The sequence below is a fragment of the Malaya genurostris genome, chromosome 2 (assembly GCF_030247185.1).
Source record: "Malaya genurostris strain Urasoe2022 chromosome 2, Malgen_1.1, whole genome shotgun sequence".
NCBI lineage: Eukaryota > Metazoa > Arthropoda > Insecta > Diptera > Culicidae > Malaya > Malaya genurostris.
Window position 1 is genome coordinate 334,319,388 of NC_080571.1, and position 13,739 is coordinate 334,333,126.

General features: G+C 36.8%; 1 long non-coding RNA gene across 1 annotated transcript; it reads right to left on the bottom strand.

The window, feature by feature from the left end:
• Positions 1-2,615: 2,615 nt before the first annotated feature.
• LOC131427878 (uncharacterized) lies at positions 2,616-3,856 on the bottom strand. Its single transcript, XR_009229319.1, has 3 exons — positions 3,694-3,856; positions 3,571-3,635; positions 2,616-3,488 (listed from the first exon to the last, which is right to left on the bottom strand). It is a non-coding gene; the product is annotated as an uncharacterized LOC131427878 (long non-coding RNA).
• Between the last annotated feature and the right edge of the window lie 9,883 nt (positions 3,857-13,739).

A 13,739-nucleotide genomic window follows, 5' to 3' on the forward strand; every position in this document is an offset into this window, starting at 1 on the left:
ATTCCTCAAGGCTAGATACCGTAAAACACGCCAGTTTCGAGCGGTAATGCTGCCGCATATTTTCCCAAATAATTTCGAATTTCCTACGGCTGGATAACGGTTTTGTTAATAATTTGTTAAGCCTTTCAACTTCTGTAACAAAGGCGATGAAAGTTTCTCCTTTCTGTTGCTTTCGTTCGTATATCCTTTGACGATTACCTTGGTCTTGATTTGGATTACCAAAGCGGTAACGAATACTGGTTTCGAAAATATCCCAATTCCATTCTGCGTCATAATAGGTGAAAAACCAATTCGCCGCTTCACCTCGTAGCATAAGATGAATGTGGCCCAGAAGATTGTCTTGCGATATCCCATTCATGCTAGCAAGAACTTTAACTTTGTAAATGAAATCTTCTAGAGTCGTTGACCTAGAATCACCTGAAAAGAAGAGATTCCACTTCTCGATTCTGCGATCGTACTGCATTCGATTATTTTGCCTTCTACGCTGTTGTCCAGATGATCGACTATCATTAAAAACCTCGTCGTCACTGCTTACTTCGGATGCACGAAATAAGCTGGCCGGTTGTCTACCAAACTGGTGATTCATCTGAGAATTTCCCTGTAGTCTATTGCCATACGGTTGAAACATGCTTTGTTGTCTAAAATTGTTCCAGGTGGGGAGTTCGCCTCGTATTCGAGCAAATGACCCCCGAATTAGTTGGTTTGATTGGTTCTCACTGCTTCTTAATTGTTGCTCTTCTTGTTGTTGCACGTTACCTTGTAATTGATTCTGATTTCGCTGATTTTGAATTGATGTTGCCATTGCTGGTCTTTCTTGTTCCTGTCTGGAATCACGACGTGCTACTATTTCAAATGCAACCTTCATTTCCCGAATCGTTCGTTCTAATTCTTGAATTTTTAGTTTGAGTTCATCTTTAGTGGGACCATCGTCTGTGCTTTCCTGCGCTGCCCTATCTTGTACTATAAAATTTTTCTTAATCGCTCCTAGACCATCGCGAATGATCTGACGGAATGGGCTTTTACTAGAAGTTTGCGTTATCACCTCGGTTGGTTCCGTTTGCCCCGAATTTCCCGTAGTTGGTGTTTTTCTCTCGGATTCTAATCCTTCTGCTTCGCTTTGTCCGGAAGTTTCCAATTCCTCTATCTGATCTACCGATAATGGACCCTTGTGTAAATGTGAACTTAATAACTCCCGAATAAACTCTAATAACGACTCTCTCATCTGTAAAGCTCTGTCATCCGTTCCTACGCACCGTTCTACTCGCATGTAGTAGTGTTTCAGACGTGATATAAGTCTTGCATCCGACCCTTTTTTCAAGGCAGTTGCGATAGTGTTTACTCGTGACGAGACTAGATCGAACTCTTGTTCAATTGAATACATTGAACGGTAATTACGGTTTTCTTTGGCATCTTTATGAAAAAGTCTTCGAAGTAATCTCTGTTTAGCATCTAAATCTTTTTTTAAATCTTCAACGTAGTTTCTTAGCTTCAGTTCGTAATCAACTTCCTCATTCAGCAAATGTGACGCGTAAGGAAATCTCGAAGTCATTTTTAATGTATATATTAATATATTTGATTAAATATTTTGTTTTTAGGCACACCCCAAAGGAATAGTTAAGCACTTTTGTAATGTAGTGCGATAGATGAATAATGAATTATATAATATAATAAATAAATAAATAAATTAAGTGAAAAATATAAATAAATAAATAAATATGTAAGTGTAATGTATATAATAAATAAGTGTATATGAATAATTATAATAATAATTTGTAAATATATGAAGACGTAAATATATTTAGTAAGCGTATTTTTTCAATGTACTTGTATCAAGTAAATTTGCTTTATATCCAATCACTCAATCGAATATGCCATACATTCACCAGACATCACAAAAATAATCACAGTTTCCTCAAAAATATCCGAACATTTTCCCAAAAATTAGAATCGTTACTCAATTTAGCATGGTTTCAACTTTCCACGTTGAAATTCATTATATTTAACGAAAGTTGCACAAAAATTTAACTCACATCCAGAGAAGACCTAAATTCTAAATCCACATGACAATTGTTCGTCTCAAATGTTAAACTAGAAAACGGAATTGTGTCTTCAAGAACATTATTTGGCTTCATAGAATCATCGAACTTAAGTTAAGAATTAACTATATAAATGTCAGAATACATGCTATCGAAATCCACCAATGTTTATGGTTCGGCCATACAAAAATTATGAAAAATAAATCCAAAGAACTAGTTTGTTCAAATATAGCTTAGAAGTTTCCCAAACATCAGGTTCGTACTTGCAGTTGGGCGCCAAAATGTAGCCGGAGCGGACCGATCTTTTAAAAGCGCGTAGTTTTAGCGCCACTCCTTTCGGAGACTACCGCCATGTCATAGATTGCCCGGATGAGACTGCACTAACGCAAGTCAAATAACAGAATCCTTCAAGAAGAATCCGGATCGGTCCGGCTAGGCACACTGACCTCGTCCCAGAACAGGTTCTAAGACCCTAAACAACCAAACTCACCAAGACTCAAAGTTCACCTTCCAAATCACCCGGTAGAAACTCTCCATGCCTAAAAGCTCATCATCGGCAGGGTCAATGTTGGTCACCAGATACCGCTACTAAAGTGGAAGAGATTATTCTTAACAGATTCAAATTTACCATGTGGTAAAGAAAGCGGACTCAACATAACCGAAGTGACGTGGAAACATTTCAGTCAACTAAAAACTCTATCTAGCTACACTAGCAAAAAACATTTATTTAACTTTAAGCATAGATTGTAATGTATTTAGTAAATTGGACATGATTTCACGGTAAGTATAATTTATTTCTGCATGCTGATTCCTAGGCCTAGCTTTCTATTGTGTGCGTTTTCTTTCTATCCCTATCTACTAGTTCGTTAGTGTGCTTTTTTATCTCATTGTTCGACCCAACCACAGGTTATGATGACATCTTCAGGAGCGGCAAGCGATGAATGGTCAAAGCTTGGACACCCGGGTGTAATTATTTGTGTGCGTTTCGGAGGGTGCTTCCGAGAACGCAGTCACATGTGCACATGGATCGTAAACGTGATCACGTCATGGACGCGCCCGTCTATAAGCGGGGTCCGAAAATCAATCCAGCGGTTATCAATTAATATCGGTTTCGGTATTCATGGACGTCTACTTGATCAAATAGGTAAAACGGAACGGACTCACCGACTCAGCGACTGATGAACGATGATACAGGGTTTACTGCATTCGCCCGAATCTAACCAGCTGAAGAGGGCTTTTTTGATGCTGCTGGTATTTCTGCCGGTCGAATGATCGGTGTTTCACCGACACGTGGACTTCCTTAGGCCACCGGAAGATTACTTCCAATGGAGCGATGTGGTAGCGGATCGACTCCCTTCCGACGGAAAATCGTGCGTCGGGCAAATTTGTCCTCTAGGATGTGGCGAGTGACGCAGTGAGCGAACGATGACCAGCGAGCGTACGGATGATAACCTAAGAAATTGGATGGAACAAACGTGGTTGTTCGAACGGATCGTTAGCATAAAGCGGGTCTTTGAGTTAAGCACATTTTTACCTTATCTTTCTATCAGCACACAAATCTATGCCGCACACGATAAACTCACACACTTTATTTTCTGGCTATGTAAAAAAAATAGAAATATATAGCCAACTGAAAGAAATACCACTTCACAATTACCTTTAAACAATTTCAGTAAACGGAGCAAAATCGCGTCACTACCACTCTACTCAACGAACTGGGACAAAGTGATTGAGCCCTGTAATCCTCAGATTAGGGAAGAGAATCTCAACGTAAGCGGAAGTACGTCATTTCCCGAGAATTCTTCGGGATTACTCGGAATCTTGGGTCATTTAACTATTTAGTTCGTTCTAGCCCAAGTCAGCATTCTATCTTTCTCTTTCCTTCAAAACTAACTTAAAGGATTCTGTTCTTCGACTATGTTCGGCAATCTCACTCGGCTTAAAAGAAGAGAGCGTGATCTTTGGCTACCAATGGTTAGACTGAAGGACGACCCGTTACAACGTATAAATGCAGGCGGATTTGATTTGAAATATATTGATGGGTAATTGACATGTGGATCTCATTTGCATCAATAACTACGGTCTACTCTATGTGGATGTTTGTTATTGAGTTTTGACAGAATTGAATTTATATTGAAAAAATTCAATTCAACAAAATAAATACAGCAGTTGATACATAAATAAATAAATAAATAAATAAATAAATAAATAAATAAATAAATAAATAAATAAATAAATAAATAAATAAATACGTAGGTAAATGAATGAATAAATTAATAAATAAGTAAACAATCAAATATTGAATACTTCAATAGTGTGCAACTGTTACACTTTTCTACGCGAAAAACGCGTTATTTTAAATAAAGCGCGTAAAAAAAGTTCGCGTAAATTGAGGTTTTAGTGTATCCTGCTGCTGAGTGCTGCACATGCATACTCTGGGCTAAAAAGACGAACGCGAGCTGATTTCGGAAACATTTTCGGTTATGGTTATTAGCTTCGGTTGGACTTTTAGTGTCAATCAAGGTGTTATCCTCACCGAACTTTCTGATTGCATTTCGCACGGCTTTTTCACTTACTCCTTCCATTTTTGCTATCTTTCTCAGTGACAGTCCGTGTTCTGTGCACCATTTGTACACAATTTTTTGACGTTGTTGTGCTGAAAGTCCACGCAACAAACAAACTAATGAAAACGAATAAACAACTGCACAAGTGGTTAGAGAAGAGTGTAGACAACAGGACGTAACCATAAAAATTGACAGATTCTGAACCATTGAGAAATGGCAGCGTTTTTTGGTTGCGCCCATACTTTCTGGGACAGTCTTTACACGATTATACGCGATGATAAATACGGATGAGGAGCCAAAGGAGCTAAACGTGCACGGACAAAGATCCCTGTGAAGCTGCATGGTGTTATTGATTGGAAACCGGTGTAATATACTTCTATAAATATTCTGTTCCATTGATTCTTCACTTTTATTGTAACCAGATTCTGATTTGTGGATAATCAAATTCTACTGGAAACGTCATCAACAGGCCCGTACCCAGAATTTCGTTTCGGGAGGGGCCCACAAATAAGAAATAATGCATCTAACTGATGATTCTTGTGTCTTAAGTAGTTTTTGTTTTTTTTTTGAAGAGTGAGTGCAAGTAATTATAAATTAATGTAAATTTGTACTCACGTATTTTGGATTGCACAATGAGGGATTGAAGCAAGAAGTTATATGTATCAAAAGGAAGAGATCGATTTTTTACATTTCTTTTATCATATAGTCCCATAGTTCGGCTTCGACTTCTGGTTCCGGAAAAACTGAGTGATGAGTATTAAAACCTTCAATTTTAAAGGTGTATTTTATGTAAATGTTATTATGTGTTCACTATGTAAAAAGAAACAAATATTTTGAAACAATTCAAGCTCTTCTAGTTTGCAAAATTTGTTGATTGTTTGTCGGACAGATGATCGAGCAGATTTAAATAAACTTATATTCAAATGAAGTGCTTTATAATCCCACATGATCCTATTTAATTTCATCGAGTCATCTTCCGTGTCTGACTTTTTTGAAGGCTTTTGAAAATCACGCTTTTTGTAGACGTTTGTAAAAATTTACAGACTTTTGAAATCGCCGCGGTCTGTTTTATTCACTACACCAATTCCTTACATCATTCTTTGAAGAAAACTTGGAGTTCAGACAGTACAGACTTCTTCAGCCCTGCATGAATATATTCAAAATTTTTACTTTGCATCTCTGTTCTGGTTATACAGGATGATAAGTATAAAAATTTGAATTCGTCATTGGAAGTGACGATGCTACAACAGAAAAATCTTCTTAGTAGTAGTCAAAAACTCCAAAATGGAACTCACATAAATTTCTCAGAGATGACTAGGACGATTTGCACAAATGTAAGAATGCTTGGTCTTATGGATTCATAGACTTGTATGCTATTTTAAGCCAATCCGGCTTCCGGTTTCGGAACAGGTCCGGAAGAAGCGGTCAGAACTCCAAAATGAAGCTCACACTCTGCTCTGTGCATTGTCTCGAAAAACCAATCGCTATAATAATGCACACTTATACTTGCTGTCGAAGGTGTTTTTCTTTGTTCGAGATAGTCCACGAAAAGTATACCGAGACAAACCCAAAGAACCGACCTCATAACCATTTCGCCTAATTTAGCCTACCTAGGTCGCTTCGGAGCACTCGTGCCGAATTCAGTCTATTGTCGGTTAATCATTCTATTCTCTGGTGTATAATAATGGATCCAGATTTCGTCAACAGTAACCAATCGACATCATCATCATCAGCATAGGCGGACAAGCTTCCGACGTGTGCTCGCGTTCATCGTTTTAATCCTGAGTATGCAAGTGCGGCATCCAGCGGCAGGACATCTTTTTCATTCGCAGAATCTTGCTAAAAGTATGATTATTTTGCTCAGTACTAATCCTCATGGCACTTTTTGGTCATCCTGTACCATTTCCTTTAATTTTGACATTGATTGAAATCACTGTGAAAACCGATTTTTGTGCTTCGAAAAAAATTCGATTGGGTTACCTGAAACTGGTTGGTAAAATCTTCTAATTAACAGATCATGTTAGTTGATGACTCATTTCTGTTCTTGATTCTGGAAATAGTGGGTATGGTGGCCGGTATCCAGGAGGAGCCCAAAGATAAAAAATAATGTTACTGAAGATTGCTTACGTACCTAATTTTCGGTGTGCTTTTTACGGGTTTTTTTAACAGACGCTATAAACTTTTCCACTGGATATGTTTACTGTCTTATTTTTTTGTAACACATGTCTGAGATCTTCTAAATAATTATATATCTGTTTTCGATTTCGGGAGGGGCCAGGGCCCCTCGGGCCCCCCCTCTGGGTACGTGACTGGTCATCAAAGCTTCATTTTATACTGTATAATAATAAAATGAATAAAAATAAAAAATCAAAACTCAAAACAAAGTGTTCAATTAACACCTTGGCAATTGCTCGTATGCAGGAATACAAAGAACTTGGGTTATTCCGTCGAGGAAAATCTCGGTATATGCCAATTATTCGTCGGGATTTAAATACCGTGCATTTTAATTGTTTCATAGTTTGCCGTGATGATTCCGAGCACTCGGCTGTTCAAATCTCGGCAAAGCTTTGTAAAGATTTCGAGAAAAATCCTACTTGTGTAAATTATCAATGAATAAATTTTATATGAAGTTATATTCAAACAGTTCATTGTAAGCTGCCATAACAAAGCAATATCTTATGTAGTTATTGTAATCAATAAAAAAAATTCAGAACTAGTTTTTGTTGACCTTAGTTTCGAATAAATAACCGCAAAAAGTGGCACAATCATTACACGTCATTCACACGGAACTACTCGCAATCGAAATACAACTGAAATACTAGTTGTTTGTCTGAATTTGATTAGTTAAGTTTGGGACCATCAACCGACTGTTGTTTTTGCTAAACTGTAGTTTTTGAATGTTTAGCAATCAGCTAACGTAGTTGTTGATTCTGAAATTTATACGAGGAAATGTAGAAGAAAAATCGTTCTTGTTATTTCTACCAATTATTTTATTGACCTAACCAATCGAAGTTTCAAATCGACGGGTTCCCCGTGCAAAGCATCTTCATCCGATTGTCTCATTGCAAAGTATGATAGAGGTCTTCCGGTGAAGCCCTCGGCGAGCAAGCCCGTCGTTTCACATTCAGGATGGTGTAATTTCGAGCATTTCACGAGATAGAAACAATTTTAGCTTATGTTGCTAAGGCTTCAACCGGCGTCATCTCAAGTGAGGTGACGTCAATCAGAATGAAGAAGAAGAACGAATGATATATCCCAAAGATTCACATCTCTTAAACCTGACGGCCTTGATGCCATGTAAAAAGAGAATCATCATGAAAAACGGTGAAAAAAACAAACGATTAGAACTTGAGGTAGGAAATGAGCAAAGAGTAAGCTCAGGCTCAGATTACGATACTCATTCAAAGAAAACCGTTTAAAAAAGAATAGAAGACTGCATGAATTTTTCGATCTCCGAAGCAGAGCAGGAGACCCCTAGAATAATGGATTCAGATGCACAATTAAACGAGTTTGAAAGGATGTATGAAGTAAAGCTTGCTTCAGATAGAATTGGTACAAAGACAATTGCCTGTATTTCAATTATTTATTATTATATTCAAGATCTTTTTTATACACATGTAGCGTTTTCTTCATACTATTAAAAAAAATACAGATAAAATTATTCGTTACGGTTTCGTAGGAATTTTCGAATTTTTCCTGTAACACGGCTCATTATCCGGCGCACACCTTCTTTGTCCATCGTTTTAGCTACAAACAACTTTTGTATTTTGTGTTTTCCACTAGAACTTTCTATGTATTGAAAAAGAAAAGCAAAACTTCTCGCAAATGACGAATATTCTGGAAAAAATACTGACATTTTCAATCAAGAATTAATTTTTAGTGTAAACTAATATCCTTGAATGTTTCTCTGCGATTATTTTGGCAAATGTTCAAACTTATTGTGTGACGATTTCTTTTCGAGAGGGGCCAGTTAATTTCACCATTTCCTAAAGTAGGCACGTACCTAGAGAAGGGGGGGGGGGGTGCTCGAGGGGCTCTGGCCCCTCCCGAAATCAGAAACAGAAACAACAAAAAATGTTTGATACGAAGCGAACCGTATCAAAACCAGAGCTGCAAATTGTCTTGACAGACTGACTAGAATCATCGTCAACTGTAATCGGTACGGTCAAAGTGTCTGTCAAATGAGATGCTCGATAGTTCAATGACCAAGTAGAAGTATACTCAGTCATTTTGTTCTCTCTCTCTCATTCTCCTATTCCCTGTTGAAGTAAAAAAAATCCATGAGAGTACTAACATAAACATAAATTGATTAATTGTTCTTTGTAAAAAGTCATCGGATTTCGGAGTTTATTGGTGTACATGAGTTTAATTCAATGTGTATGCTGCTTGATTAATATTTAGTCACATCGTAATCAAGCAGTGACAGGAGAAATGAAGATAATATCAATCGCATCGGCAATCAATGAGCGTCCTGGCGAGTATAATATCAAGAGAATTTAAGTTATGACAGATCGGCTCTCAGACACTCAATATATGATGATTGGTAAAGCCTGGTTGGCAGCAGTCCAGTGACATAAACTTTCCAATCTTCGTCGTGCAAAGTTGCTAGTTGATAGTGACATTTAGCAGCTCTGGTCAAAACTAAATAAAATGGAAATTAAATACGGGGCAAAATAAACAACAATAATAATAAGACACCTAATTGTTCTGGATGACTGGAAAGAAAAAGTGCGCGAGCTCCACGAATCGAAGTAAGGGATCTATCTCGGACCACTTCTCAAAATCCATCACAAGTCTTGTGGATTTTTGTATTCTAGAAATGGACATTTAAATTTGTGTCTGTTAAAAACGCCGGTAAATGGCTTATCTACTTAAGCAATCTTCAGTAACATTACTTTTTCATTCTGGGCCCCTCCCAAAACCAAATCCTGGACACGGACTGTCCTGAAGCATCGGAAAAGGCAGTCAAAAACGATTTCTCAGATGTTGCTTGCGAAAGGTGTTATTATCCCGTATAACATTTAATTTCATAGAGATCCAACTTCTAGGTCCAATATACAGGATGATGAGTGTTAAAATTTTAGAACTAGAAGTAACGATGCAATGAAAACAGAAAAATCTTTTCCACTTGGATCAAAACTTGTTGGTTGATTTTTATACTAACTTGGTTTTACCGGTTTCTGGTTTTCGATTCTGGATGTAGCGGCCAAAACTTCTATTTCTGAACGTTTACTGTCATTCAATTTCTGTCACACATGTCCTAGAACTTCTAAATGAACATTTATAGAGCACAACAATCCAACAAGACTTGTGAAGAAAGATTTTGAAAGGTGATTCAAGAAAGCTCTCTTACTCTGATTAGTGAAGAACGGAAAACATCGAACCGTCTTGAGCGAGTTTTAAATTTGATCAGTATCAAACAGATTGGAAAAAAGACATGCGAATTCTACTATGTAATGAAAACCGCAAAAATGTTACCGCAGAGACGAGACTCGAACCAGTAGCTAGCTCCTAACCGGGGTAATGAGTTTGCCAATTAAACTACCCTACCTAATTTACTTGCATTTCTGTTTTGAGGTGGTCCTCTAAAAGTATACTATGACAATCCCAGAAAACCGACATCATGATCTTTCCGACCCATTGAGCCTCATTTGAGTCTTACAAGGTATGAAATGTAAGCAACAATAATCCTTTTTTACGGAAACCGATCGTAAATAAGCTACAGTAAAAATTTTGTTACTTGGGTAGATATTTCGGTAAACTGAACGGTTACTGTTATACGTGGTGATTCACTAAACCGTATATCGCTACGACATTTCGAATTGCGGAGAATTTGCAAATAATCAATTCATTTTAATTTCGGAAGATCAAGTTTCGGTGACTATTGACAATGATTACAACGATATGTTTGGCTTAACATCTCTTCGGTTAGAGCAGTAAATATCGTATATTTTGCCAAAAAATCCACAAACGTAGTCTATTGTGGAACCAACCTCTCTTTCCTTAGTGACGCCAAGCGGGTTTGTAAACGCCCTCCCATTGACTATCGCTGTGCGTAGTAAAACCAATAATAGATGTTCCACCCATTCGCAATTATAACAGCAAATGAAATATTCTTACACCTTGACTCAAGGTAGCTTGCGTAACCCCGGCAGTTAGAACGGGCTACAGCACAACAATAACAAAACAGTAATTATGACTGATAAATGTCACTGTGATGACCAAACAAACAACGTTTGATAAATCATTGTTTTTGATGGGTACACTTCTAATTGCTAGGGTAAATGATCATCTGTGGGATGTAACGGCTGTCACCTATTGCGAACAAATTAACTGATTTAATGGCACTCACATTACGGGATGAAAAATCATGTTCCACAGAATGTAAGAAGTTTTTAACTGAAATGAAGAACCAAGCACCAAGTTTCGTGGAAACCAGAATACTTTGCTTATAGGAATGAGGAACTTTGTCCATACGTTATTCGGGTGTATCAAACAATCTTTATTCATTCTTTTGTGACTAGATCAGGAATAATGACACTCGTTATTCGTATTTTCTTATCAGTTAAACTAATGATTAAACTTCTATCTACTACGATTATGTTGGCTCTGAACCCTGATATCCTGGTTCATTTTACATGTTTATAAAAGATAATGTTTTGCTGGAATCTTTTTGGCAACACTGTTTTTGACAGATCACGCGTGTGTTGAGTCACCATAAATTCTGAAAGTTTTTTCAAAAAATGGATATGTTTAACGATGATTTTGATTTAGTGTATTTTTTGTTTTTTTTTTTGTGGAGACAATTTTCCTTTCTTTTAAATCAACAAAATTTAGAAAAACGTGCTCTATTACGTGATCTTAACAAAAATGAATCATGAAAAAACAACGATGAAAAGGACTGACGTTTTGTATTGCGTCGAATCGAAATTCGCTGCGTTGAAGGTTTAAAATTCTGTATTCGAAAACAGTACGCTTTACTTGGGTCAAGCATACAGTATAATACTATAAAATACAGTTCAAATAAGAGCGTTAAGCATCTAAAATGGCCAACATTTGCATGATTTTCAAACATTTAATTATATTGATCGTTCTATCGATTCCAATAAAGATTTCATCAATTTCGTCAAATTTCTTGTTTTTTTTTTAAATCAAATCCTATTTCTTTAAAAAAAAATCACCCTTTATGATTACAAAAATTAATTTTAATTTAATTGTACTTCAAAAGGTTCAATAGCTGTGATTCAGACGGTGTAGTAAAATTCCAAAAGGACGAAAACTTTAGAACATTTTCTTCAAAATAAAAATGAAGGACGGTGTATAGGACAGCAATGTGCTAAACGTATTAGTTTTTTTTTCTCGATGAGAAATTGACTTTCAAAATACTTGTTGCAGCCCAAATTGATTCAACTGACAGCATTAGAACAATCCACAGCAGCTGTCGAGATAGAAAATTCTAGTAATGTTGGTATGCATTAGAAACATATTGATAAAAGCAATTGTCCCGAAATGTTTGAGGATATAATCAGAAGTGCTCGTTGCTATCTTGTGCTATTCGTAACAATTTGTCCCTATACCACAGCGATTTAAGGGAAAATTTACAATCTTAGGAAAACGTCAGAACAGTTTTCCTCGCTATCGTTGAGCGGAAATTTAAAAGAGAAATATCAGTTAATTTTGTACCGTTTTCTTAATAAACTGTTGTTTTTTTCTCATAAAAATTCTTCTACTGATAGCGAAGAAAACTTGTTTTGCGTTTTTTTCCTCTAATGTCGTTTTCGTTTTTAAATTGCACTACACTGGTGTAGCGAAAGCTGCACTGAAACCGTTCGTTTTTACCAATTGCACTACACCAGTGCTACACTTTTTCTGCACCGATACCACTGGTGTAGCACTCATCAAAAGTTTGGTGTAGCTCTGTGCAATGGAATCGTTTATTGTAGTCAATGGTTACTGTTTATGTTTTTGTCATTTTTGTTCGTTTATTCATGCCTCAGTGTAGCACTGCACCGGTGTAGTACAAATTAAAAACGAAAACGCCATAAGATTGTAAGTATAACCTTAACAATGTTTCGTTGATAGCTTTTATTCTAAGTAGGCGGCCCTACAAACCCTTTAGCAGCCCTTACACGTGACAATATTATTGTCAATCCAAAGTATTGTCAATACCGTCAATCCAATTGGCTTGGTAACTTGAGTCCGCGTTTTTCGAAAAAATCATGCGTTTGGAGCTTTAAATATTGCAACTGAATATAGTAACATTGAGAGAAACGGTCATTGTACATATTTAACTGTTTCCTCTCTGGAGAGAAAGTATTGTAGGATTGATGAGCAGGTTTGATTTTTTGACAATATTTTCGTCAATCCAATGAAGTTTCCATTACACGATCAAAAGTATTGTCAATACTCCTTGTATTGACAATAATATTGTCTCGTGTAAGGGCAGCTTTTCCGTTAGAGTGCCTATAACCACAACTGACGAATTCTCATCCGCAATGTTGGTAACAATTCAAAACATTTAATTCGAAATGTTGGAAGTGTCGCTAGCTTTACATTGTAATTGACAGGTCGTTTTCTCGTTTGGAAGCCTTTTTTAACATGAGAAATTGGAGCCCCGTTGGACTAGTTTTACTGCAGAATTTCTGCAGTTTTCTCCACTTATTTGTTTAAACTAACACTACATACCTGCACAATACTTCTACTTCACGTAGAATAACAACAAATTTTCTTTGTATGTAAACGTAACACTTAATTTTCACACTATTTTTGCAAAACAAAAAACAACAAACCGTTCCAGCAAATTGAACGAATATTTCGTGCAATATGCTGGTCAACAAGCGCTCAAAAACCAACAAAATTGAACGGCCTGCTTGGAAAGAGTGTTAATAGAATCGCAGCACTGTTCTGCACGTTCTGGATCGGGCGCGACATCCACAAAAGAAATGGATAACCGTTTTAAAATATATTTCGAAGCAACCATAAATAATAAATACCTAGTATTTGTTAATTCAAATTAAAAGGGTTCAAACAATGAAACCGATATTACTAATCTGTCACACGACATTACTGCTCGCTTCTCGATATTTGCTGACACCGTTACAGAATAGTATACCTACTAGGCGTAACCCGATTTCATAGT